Source organism: Cydia pomonella, chromosome 17 (genome assembly GCF_033807575.1).
Source record: "Cydia pomonella isolate Wapato2018A chromosome 17, ilCydPomo1, whole genome shotgun sequence".
NCBI classification, from domain to species: domain Eukaryota; kingdom Metazoa; phylum Arthropoda; class Insecta; order Lepidoptera; family Tortricidae; genus Cydia; species Cydia pomonella.
The window spans coordinates 19,182,031-19,194,366 of record NC_084719.1 but is presented as its reverse complement, the minus strand read 5'-3'; the positions used below and the strand labels follow the sequence as shown (position 1 = coordinate 19,194,366).

The window sequence follows — 12,336 nt, the reverse complement described above, 5'->3', positions numbered from 1 at the left end:
CTATTTCAGCTCAAAAAACGTGACTATCTTGCCCCACCCGCCATATTCCCCCGACCTAGCCCCTTGCGATTTTTACTTATTTCCCAAAATTAAAGAAAAATTAAAAGGAAGGCGATTTGAGAACAAAGAAGATGCCCTGGCTGCGTATAATTATGAAATTTCTGAGGTATCTAAAGAAGAGTGGTCATCGGTATTTTCTAAGTGGTTTAGACGGATGGAAAAGTGTATACGTGTTCACGGTGACTACTTCGAAAAAATAGATAGCTGTAATAAAGAATAAAGTCGGTAACTTTTGAGTATCTAATTTCTTTTGGCATGACCCTCGTAGTTAGAAGAAATTTACTGCTCGACTACAAGACCGAAATCCCTATAAATGCTCATTATAATTGGTAAATCTCGAATATTCTAACGGCCTCCAGGCCTTACCAGAAACAAGGTAAATCTCGTACAAAGGCGCTGTAACTACACGCCCATAGTATTGTTTACCTTTGAAATTGGATATAAGGCTAACATTATACGGGGATACTGGAGGCGAAAATTTAATTATATGTACCTACCACATTGTACCTGCCCTGCCGACCCGCCTCAGTTTATCTGACCTTTCCTGTAGAACCCTGTTTCGAATAAGTACAGTCAAATTAAATTATAATTTAATGCGCTAAGACGTTACAAAAGAAGTATTACACGTTTTTGCACATTGCTATTTAAGTTAGGAGTAACTGCAGAGTTGAAAACAAATACCCCGTAAGTAAATAAATAGTAATAAGATTTTTGTCTAAAATTTCATGTCTGATACAACTTTTCTTTAAGCAGACATTTAATACTCATCGATACAATTCTCACAAACCCAAACAAAATTAGGTTGCGTTGTTTTATATGGCCACCTCTTGTCTTCTCAACAGATCAGCTTGATGGTACAATAATATTGCATTGTCCTCCAATTTACATATGTATGCTAATTTCCAGCATCATCAGAAAACGGAAAGTAGGTCAAATTTAACTTGCAAGATTTGACCCGTACAAACATGGTTACATTAAAGTGTAGTTAAATGAAAGCTTGTAAAAAATAAAGGTGACGTTTGGATAACAACTGCACTCCAAGTAAAATTGTAAATATATTGGAACAGCCAGGGCCAAGACGTGGTAGGCGAAATCGAGGTAGTTAAAACAGGGGCCTTATTCGACATGCACAACTGTCAAATTTCGCGTCCACATCAAATCAACACTTGATTCTATCGCATGTTGATTGTATCAAGTGTTGATTCTATCAACTGTGGATATTATCATTTGGAACAATCAAAACGCATTCATAGAAAAAATAATCAAACTAAAATCAACTTTGTTTATTACTACTATACAGTTTGTAATGGCTCTGAACTCGAAGTGGATCGGTTTGATTTGATTGTCACCTGACTGTGGATTGCTAATGTCAAATTTTGACAAGTGTTGATTTTATTGCTAGACTTTTTTGTCCATGGGCTTGGGCACCATCTTGGATTTTTTGACGTACGACAGGGAATACCCTTCCTTTCATACAATATATGGCATAGAGTAAGGCGTCTTTTTTTTTTAAACATAACTTTACAAAAATCAGCGACATCTTGTATCCGATAGGATAAGTAATGCGCTATGAATAATGCGGCGGCGAGTAGTGAAACTATACCTGACAATGTCAATCAATTAAAAAGTGACCACACAGTTGATGGTCGATAAAGGCGATTATTAATTGAATTTTAACGACAATAAAGCACTATTGACATGCGATCTTTTTGTTGAACCCACACCTACACGTCGAATAATGCTCGCTCCACATATTCTCCTAGAAACGCTCAAAATTCTAAAAAATTTCAAGCAATTTACTCCGCACCCAGTTGCTTCTAAACCACGTTCACGATCCAAGTTGTAAGTATACCTTAACACATCTTTCAGGCATATGATTTAAAGTCCGTTTTTTAAAAATTACGAGATGGTTCATGAATCCTTTATTATTTTTCCAAAAATTACGCTATTACATTATTTATAAAAAAGATATAATATAACTGTTAGTAACTCGGTCACTTGGTCTATCACCAACTATTTGAATGCTCTTTGTATGTATACGCAACCCCATTGTACAGTCGCCATCACCATTAAGACCTACTATATGGTCTATATTACACGTTTGGCGGGTAGTGAAATTTGTTTAGGTATCCTCCTTGTGACTAGTTAGAACAGTTTGACGGGATGACGAATAGGAACAGATTAGCAGTTTGACCAATAGCTACAAAATTACGATGTGTCCTAATAGAACTAAATCTACTTGTGACGGGTTGAAACAAATAATACTGCTTTTGGCGGTGTGACCGGTTAGAACAAAATTTTGGTGTGATGAGTTGATGCCTAAATCGACCTAAGTACTTATTGTTTATATAAACCTACAAAAAGACGATTCCTATGTACAGGAGATTAAATACATATTATGTTATTCAACTACGAATTAAAAAATATATATTTCTGTTTAGACATTTTTTTAACGTTTTTCTTTAATAAAATAAAACATTAAAGTTTTCTGTGACTATATTTCATTTTCTTGAGTGTAGATTATTAGTTTCAGTTTCCAGTTGGTACCAGGAACTACACCTCTTCAAAAACTTTGCTGGTGGTTCGACATCTGTAAGTTTATATATAAAATATCATAAAAACACTTAAGATAAAAACTTATAAATAAATTCTGGTCGGTCGGTGGTGTGTCCAGAAGGCTGCTGCCCCTCTGGATAACAATGCTGATCCGCCGATTGAAATATAGGCCAGGCCTCTGGTCACCAGAAACCTTTAAAAGGCGTTTTGACATTTCCTCATAGACCCACGCTAGGACCCCAGGGTTTCAACTTCAACCCCAAGCGCCACAAATATGTAGCTAAGGTTTTAAATTCTAGACTATGAACATGAAATATTGTTCGCTAGTTAGGGAATTAGAAAAAAATAGTAATAGGAGACGGCCGTGGTCGTGGTAGGTAGGTACATCATGCGTGGGCCAGGCAAGCCCTGAAATTATGCACCAATTTTACTATAACTTTGTTCACCTATTGACTGTTTCCAAGATAATCGTTTTTAATATGTAGTCCGTATAATCGGGCAGTATAATTTGCCTCATATTTTTAACACAAAATAATTATCGGTACATATATATGTACCTATTTTGCAATATTTTCTTGTTTGCATCATTTAGTTACTTGTTTACTCCGATTGACGTGTTTATCATTTTCGTTACTATGACAGCGCAATACTTTAAATATTGTAACGTGAAGGTTGAGTCCGCTGCCAAAATAACTCACACTAATTTAAGACCCACCTTACAGTTTACATAGCGGCATTGTCCTACGATGCTTTAAATGAATACGGTAAACATTTAAATACTACTACTAGGCGTTTATTGCGCGTACTCAGTCGAAAAAGTTTCAAACCGATTTTGACGAAGAGTGCATGCGTATTGCATATTCGAGCGATAGAGAGGCAAATAAAGACAGGATATAGTTGCCTTTTCTCAATACAAATTTGAATACTCAAGCCGTAGCCATTTTGGTGGTTATACTGCTTTGTATATGAGCGTAAAAATGTGTATGTGTGGATTTTTAGGGATGTGGACGGGTCGATTTTGATCATATTATATATCGATAAGTGCTACACAGCGAAACTTCGATATCTTCACAAGAAATAAACATCACAGATGGATAATAAATATTTTATAATATAATAAGATAACTAATTTCTTGCAGAAAACATGTTTTAGTAGTTATTTATGTATCGTAATTAAAATATCCTGGTCCTTATTTTACTTTTTAGCTTCTCTATGTGCAATCGGTATGTCAGGCTTCTGTCCAGTGTAACACCGAGATACTTTGGGGAATAGTTATGTTGTAAGGCTGTACCCCGGAATCTAACTCTTGAGGGTCTTATGTGCCAGCTTATTGGACAGGTGGAAACAGCAAACTTCGGTCTTAGAAGGATTTGGGCACAGGCGCCAACGGGTGAAAAAGTCGGCGGCAGAGGTCATATAGATATAGCTACATGATAAAAGAAATATAATCCTCCATTATGCGTGGTCGGACGCCTGTTTTTCTGCCAATGCCTATTCATAAATCTGTTAAGACCTTTTTTCTTGATAACACCTAAAATAATAAGTTTATAATTAATCTCAATGTCTCCAGTTTGCTGTTTATTCAAACAGAAAAATCCAAATTTCTCAGTCATTATACGACCGCTGTCTTATATTATACGCCATTAAAAATTCAACATTAATAACAATTAATTAGGCATATCGTCCAATTTATAGTATGGCACAGGTATTAGTTCTTACAAAGTTGACCTTAATTTACAAATTTATAAGGAGTTGATGTAAAAGTGAATTGGAAGAAGTTGATAAGCAGACGCAACCAGCTAGTCGCCGAAGCTCCGCTTCCCTCGGATGAGCCAATTAAGCCTGCACCTAACAGGCTCTGGCTCATAGGGGGCTTTGAGCTTGCTGTTGCGTCAATTTTCATATTAACAAAAAAAGCTAGTCTAACAACACAATTAATGATTATTTTGCCGCATTTTTCACTATCTCTCCCTGTCTCACTGCCATCTGACCTTCTAACCCAGAGGGGAAAATATACCTTATTGGGCCTACTTCTTCCTCGTGATATTATATTTAACCGAAAAGTAATTGGTAAAAGTTAAATGATATTTTGCACACAAGTTACAAGATGTTCATTGTTAAGAGCCGGGGTTAGGACCCACGACCATTGGTTTTAAAATCAAACTTTATATATAATTTGTATTTTTATAATAAATCAGTTTTCTTTTTGACATTTATTAATTGTCAAGATTTTTTTAAATCCTGGACAATTGTCACATGTACGTTTTTATGATAGATCTACATCGACGCAACTGCATGTCATTGTCATGGTTCTTGCGGTTTATTTTTATAACGCCAAGATCGGAATTTGGCAGCTAACTCCATCTTGCGTCGAGTAGAAGAATCAAAATCGTACAGAAAAAACTACTCTCTGCCTTAGGATTCCCTTTCAAATGTCATAAATCCAAACATGGCAGCTATACCCATCGACAAAAAAGTCTACCGTTGATCTAATTTCATTTGACAGTTAACTAATACGTATTCGACACGCTTATATTTGACAACTAGAATCCTGACTAGAGCTGGGATTGCGTACCAAAAGTACGTCTCTGTTACTCGTACCAAAAGTACGTCTAAAATACCACTTTTACGAGTATGACCCCCAATAGGCAGTTTACGTATTTGCCGGTCTTAGGCGTCTTACAAATAAGGATTATTTATGCAAATATCGACTTATTATATTGGTAGGGGTCGGAAATATTATGACGTTTTGAGTGAAGGCTATGAATCCATTGACATATTTTTATTATATATTATTACACTATTTTTAGATACAACAGACGCCCAGACGACCGTCTGTTAACAATATTTTGTTTTGCTTAAAGTAACGGTAAGAATGGAGGTACGAGGTGATGAAAGTTTCATATTTGTTTTATTTCAGAAATCAAAGTTCGTACTTTTAAATACTCGACAAGCTAAAAGTAGTCTATTACAAAAAACCTGTTCCAAAAACTATTCCGGTACAACGCCCCGCCTCTAGTGTGGATATTGTTCACTGACAGGTGTTGATGATAGCAATTCGACAAGTCACAATATTTCCCACATCAAATGGAAATCAACACGAAACGTCACTTTTAGCATGTCGAATAAGGGCCCAGACGTAGGTTGAAACAATGTCAGTTTTAAGACATCTATAATTGTTATCCAGCTGGATCGCTTGTTTAGCCTCGTCCCACCGTCCGCCGGTCGCTCAAAATGCGTCAAGATGATTTGCGCGAGCTTGTTAACACTGACAGAACCAAGAACCACCAACGTAAAACCAACACGTAGAAGTTTTTTCGACAATTTAATAAAATGTAAGAGGTACACCGGGAGAATGATGATGCAAACTAACATGACTCAAGCGCTATATTAGTGTTCTAGGTACTAGGAGAGTTGTCATTGGGTTTCAAACATATAGCCAACTCGCCACTTATGTTTCCAAATTAAAAGAGAACGGAACTCTTACAACTGCACGGCAGGCTTAGGCAAGCTAGAGGTAGAGGGCGTGGACCCATCCACCTGCGAGTGACAAAGCTCTCCAGGAGCACTCTGGTACCTACGTGAAGTCGCTACGCTGCAACAGACCAACAGTTCACCTTTTAACAGTTTAGCTTGAGCTGCCTTGCGTTGATCGATTGCATTGGTCAAATCAGCGCGCGATGGTGTCATTACTTCGCTATGCCTTAAGTTCAACTTATTAGTATTTTAGAAATAACGTCAATAATGACACGATATTTGGCGTGTTATTTATAGGGCTCGACTACTTTCATTAGTATAGGTACGAAAATTAATTCTGAATTAGAAATTCTTGTATTACTTTAAAGATGTAAGATAGATTGATACTAATGTTTTCCTAAAGTTTTTAACGCATAATAAAAATGTTATTAGGTTATAAAAGGAATGCAAAAGATATTCCAAATTTCAATATACGCTTGAAGTCGACGTTAGTAGCATCACAATACAGAAACTGAACAGACATATTGGCAATAAAATGAAGAATGTCACTTAAGAGAAAGTTAAAGTTTCCAAGCTAAGAACATTATTAAAGATGTTAACGTAGTTTAAATCTTTACTGCCGGCTTAGGGTGCATCGTGAAGTTTATGATGTTTCTATAAGGTCGCGAATGTTTACGCTTTCGCCGGGGCCAGCAGAAGCAATAAAAGGCACTGAAAGGCTGTGTACGTTTCATGGGAATTTTACGATCGAAACTATATCACTATAGTGTAGTTGGAGTCAAGCATTTTAAAATAGTTAGGTAACTATAAACTAAATAACGTTAATAACTTCTTGGTTTATAGCGATCTTCAAATACTGTTCCAGTTACCTAGTTTGAAAAGCATTTTGTAAAACTGCAGAACACAAATGAAAACGTGGCGTATTGCCAATATACTGACTTGTGAGCACCCGTTTTGTTAAAACTTGCTTGTTATGTGACCAAAACGATGAACACTCGGTATCAAGGGTGCGTCAGTTCATCTAGCACCTCAACTAGATATACTAACCATACCTATAGCTATCAGGATATAAGGTATCATACCTAAGATTACTATGGCCTACAATGACAACAAGGGTTGGCGCTTGCTGCGAAGCAACACATTCATATTTTACGCCAACAGTTCGCCAAGCTCAGTTAGAACAAAAAATTCAGTTCCGAACAACTGACAGGCCGATATTGTCCGGTGGACTGTTAATCAGTGGGCCTATTTAATCCGCAAAATTATCATTGTTTAAACTTACCTCTGTTTTAACCACCTCAGATATTAGTAGTTTTATTTGCAATTTTCGTATAATATACAAAATTAAACTTAATTAATAGGTCATCATCTTCCTCGCGTATTCCCGGCATTTTGCGGCGGCTCGTGGGAGCCTGGGGTCCGCTTGGCAACTAATCCCGAGAATTGGCGCAGGCACTAGTTTTACGAAAGCGACTGCCATCTGACCTTCCAACCCAGAGGGTAAACTAGACTTTATTGGGATTAGCCGGTTTCCTCACAATGTTTTTCCTTCACCGAAAAGTGACTGAAAATATCATCGTATAATAATATAAGACATGAGAAGGCGTCTTAGAATATCTGTATTTAAATGGCATTTTTTACCGTTATGTTTACAAAATTGCTTATATTTTACAATCCATTTCAAAAGGGAGTATAAGCGAATAATGGCGTAAGCGCCGACCGCCATAACGTCCCTTTTGATTTAATTTATCACATATAAGTAAATTTTAATTTAATGCTGTCGAGTAAGGCGCTACGAATAATATTTAGAACAAATTATAATAACAATACCATAAAATATAATTAACATGTATTGAACACACTGGTGACAACATTTCTTCCTAAGCAACTGGCAACATAGGCATCGAGTAACTCTGGGGAATCATCTTTCTTAAACGACAATGATCCGGCCTTATTACGCCAAAAATACGATTTATCTTAATAAGTAGAAGCTGACAACATATTCGCAGAGGATTAATTAAATGAAGATAAATAAGGCATTACGCTTTCATATAATCATTAATATACCCTCACTGTACGGATACAAACTTTTTTAAGTAGGTATTCTGCATGCGCTTGTGAAAAGGATGCTGAAGTTAAAATAAAACTGGTCGAGTGCGAGTCCGTTTAACTCGCACACTGAGGGTTCCGAACAAACTTTCAATTATTTCATCTAGCAATAAACACGAAAGCCTTTTGAGTGGAAGTATACTAAACATAATTGTGAACAGCGCCATCTATCGGTAAATTGCCTAATAAATTTGCGCGACCTGTGTGTATGTTGGTTTTTTGGGATAATTATTTATTATGACGACCGGTTTGGCCTAGTGGGTAGTGACCCTGCCTACGAAGCTGATGGTCCCGGGTTCAAATCCTGGTAAGGGCATTTATTCGTGTGATGAGCATGGATATTTGTTCCTGAGTCATGGGTGTTTTCTATGTATTTAAGTATTTATAAATATTTATATATTATATATATCGTTGTCTAAGTACCCTCAACACAAGCCTTATTGAGCTTACTGTGGGACTTAGTCAATTTGTGTAATAATGTCCTATAATATTTATTTTATTTTATTTATTTTATTTTATGTGAACCGATTTCAACAACAACGTAAAAAAATATTTATTACTTCATAATTAATACACTTGGGTTATTTATTTGACGACCGGTCTGGCGTAGGTAGTGGATAGTGACCCTGCCTATGAAGCGAATGATCCTTGGTTGGAATCCCGGTAAGGGCATTTATTTGTATGATGAGCACATTTGTTTCTGAGTCATGGGTGTTTTCTATGTATTTAAGTATTTGTATATTACATATATCGTTGTCTGAGTACCCACAACACAAGCGTTCTTGAGCTTACCGTGGGACTTAGTCGTCTTAGTGCTACAATATTAATCACTTAAACGTTTTCATACTTTTCTTTATACACCGTGTTTTTATTGAATTCCGTTAACTTCGGGGTACGGGGTACTGATTATGCTGCCTATTTGTTTAACTCGCGTGAAAGGTACCATTTCATCCCTTGGTTAACAATTTACTATACTTTAAGCTCGTGTTTAGCTTATTGTGACGGAAGAGTAACTACGGAACCTTACACTGAGCGTGGCCCGGCATGCTCTTGGCCGGTTTTTTTAAAAGAACTTAAGTGCCGTGAAGTTACGCCCTTTCGTTTATATGGCTTTTTCATATCGTATGAAATGAAGGTACGAAACCCTCCATTATGCGTCCCCTAATAAGCACTTGGCCGATTTTTGGTTATAGAGTTATTTAATTCAATGTAACGGTCAGCAGTCTGCTACCTACGTGATAACCTAAAGAATCCTCCACACTTATGCGCGAAGCACGTCGCGAAGCAGCGAACGTAAGTGTGGCGTCGTTTTCGCCGATTGTTCACGCCTATACTCCTTATTCTTCTTCTTGACTTTTTTTTGTCCGCGTCAAAGAAGACCTAAACCGCGAACTTGCAAGATTCCACATGACAAACTATTTTGGCTCATCTGTGGTAAGATAAATATTAATTGTGTTATGTTAAGCGGCTATATTTTACGGTTTTACAACAAAACAAAACGGAGAAATACCTACAGCACGTATGGTGCCGTAGATAACTGACAGTCAAATTCGATCAGCTGATGCTTTTTCGCCATCTTGGCGCACACCAAACTGCCAAATCGCTGTGAATTTTTGCGAGTGTGGAGTCATATGTCAACGTTGCGACATGTTTTCACTACCGCGAAGTCGCGCCGCGATTCACACACATAGTCTGGAGCGGGCTTAAGGGTAAAATTGTTTTGGGCAGAGTCGTAAAAAGTGATACGCAAATACGTTTACGACATTGCCCTTTGCCACAGTTGCAAAACTAATAGAGATTTCGCCTACACCGTTTATAAACTACAAAGTAGTTACAGTTAATGACCGCAGCACATTTTGCGCATGCTTACCCTAATGGGTAAGTACTTAAGTATCTACATAAAACTGCGCAACCATACCTATGTCTGAGGGATAAAATAATAATATTTGTAAAAGTAACTACGTGTCCACTTTATGAATAATCAATTCGTAATGTGTCCATGCAATTTTGTTCATAGACATACCCGGTACACCTCCTTGGATCATTGGAATGGATTGGTCTAAGGGTCGGTTGCACCAAACCGTCTGTCACCGTTAAAGCGTTCGCTAAATTTTATTGTATGGGAAGTTTTATACTTCACTGCTGAGCTGTCGTTGATCAGTCTGCTAAATGTGGTTGGTACAACTGGGCCTAAGTCGGCCCAAGATGTGTACCGGGCATTAGGATTTGGAACAAAGTATATGGAAACGAAAAGGGAACATCCTTCGAAATTGTGTAAGGACAGCTTATCATAAATGAAGCTTAGAAAGCGCGACACCATTACGTCCGGTTTATTAGAGCCATTATTTATTATCCGACTCGGGCTCAGTTTGGGCTCTTAACGGATTTGCCTGAGTCAACTATAAATAAATAAACAAGTGTAAGTATTATACTGCGTTACATTTTACGCGCAAGAAAACCTGCCCTTCCGTGTCTAATTAATTGTTAAGACAAGATGATGAGGTACATGTACCAGTTTTTAACACTGCTGAGTGTCACCCTCATTTCTAACTTAAAAAAATCGGCCAAAAGCATGTCGGGTTATGCTCAGTGTAGGGTTCCGTACTTACCTGTCCGTCAAAATAGACTTTTTAGCAGGAAATCAAAACCGATAGGTTTGCTATAGTTTTCCTTAAGTCTTTTATTTCTTCATCTGTAGTTCAAAAGTTAGGGGGGGGGGATATTGTTTTTCTTTCCAAGTGATTATTTTCGAAAATATGTACTATATTTATCAAAAAATTGATTACCATAAAAAAAATAATTTTGTAGTTTTTATTTTACGACTTCGTCGGCGTAACTCACTTTATATGTATATCCATGCCAAATTTCAGCTTTTTAGCACTAACGATCAGGGCGCAAAGCCGCGGACTGACAGACAGATGGACATGGCAAAACTATAAACGATCTATCAACTATTCAAATTTGGCTTTCAAACTCTTAAAAGTTTATGAGCTTGTTCGGGATGTCTCTTGAAATTATTATGTTCCTGTTATTTCTTGTATATAATTTGTCTTTTATCAATTTATTTGTATAGTGCCTTAGTTTTCACTGTAATGCTGTACAAATTTTGTATGTAACAATAAATAAATAATTATGTACTTTACCTACGGTAGTCAAGCAAATTAATTGGAACGATGATCAAGCTGTGGCACCACTTGAAAATATTTCCGCTGTAATTGCATCAAATAATACATAATTTGGTGAAATAAACAATTTGCCGTGCTCGACTGCTCATAGTTGTACAAGCACGATTTTCCCGTTAGAGTCGAGTGGATAATTCTTTTATTATCCAAAATACACTTGATCCAAATGGCCCGCGCGGGCTCTTGTCACAAAAGGGGAACGTTCTGAACGCAAATAAAACGTGCTCCGTTCGCTTCGCCGAGCTCTTATCGTGGCTCCATAATTCTTTTATATTAATTCTATTCTTGTCGGTATAAAAATATTTCTATCGATTACCTTTGAGCATAGGTATTTTTCGAGTTCTGTTTAAATTTTTAATATAATTAGGTACCGGTATGTGCTCAAAAAGATTCGAAAAGGCAACCGTGGTTCTCGGAGTCGAATCCCTGATCGTACGATTGAGTTTTTCGGAGTACCTACGAAATAACATTTTGACATTTTACCAGTCGTTTTCCGGTAAGGAAAATATCGTAAATAAACTGGACTTGTCCAAATAAGGCCTAGTTTACTCTCTGGGAGGTCTGATGTTAGTCATTTTCGTAAAATATATAAAATATAGGTTTATATAGGTTTCGTAAAATATTATTGTGCCTGCGCAAATTCTGGATCATGTGCCGAATGGACCCATGGCTCACTTAGTCCGGTTAGGAGGACTTGGAGCTGACATGTACTCAGGTATCTATTGAACAGTAGTAGATTGTTAACCAAGGGATGAAAGGCATTTCAGCCGATGTAGTTTGGCGTTCGAAGGCAGTGAGAGCGATAATATTCCGAGGCTGAAATGATGCCTTTCAACAGAGTTAAACACTCTACTTTTCATTTAAAATATGAAGAAAATAAAATATATATTTTTATAGCACTAAGGTAATCTTTTTTTAAATTAATTAACCATTTAGGTAAAAATATGGTTA

The 12,336-nt window shown here is 37.0% G+C and overlaps 1 long non-coding RNA gene across 1 annotated transcript; it reads right to left on the bottom strand.

The window, feature by feature from the left end:
• Nucleotides 1-1,967: 1,967 nt before the first annotated feature.
• LOC133527057 (uncharacterized) lies at nt 1,968-5,177 on the bottom strand. Its single transcript, XR_009800816.1, has 2 exons — nt 3,063-5,177; nt 1,968-2,650 (listed from the first exon to the last, which is right to left on the bottom strand). It is a non-coding gene; the product is annotated as an uncharacterized LOC133527057 (long non-coding RNA).
• Nucleotides 5,178-12,336: the final 7,159 nt, after the last annotated feature.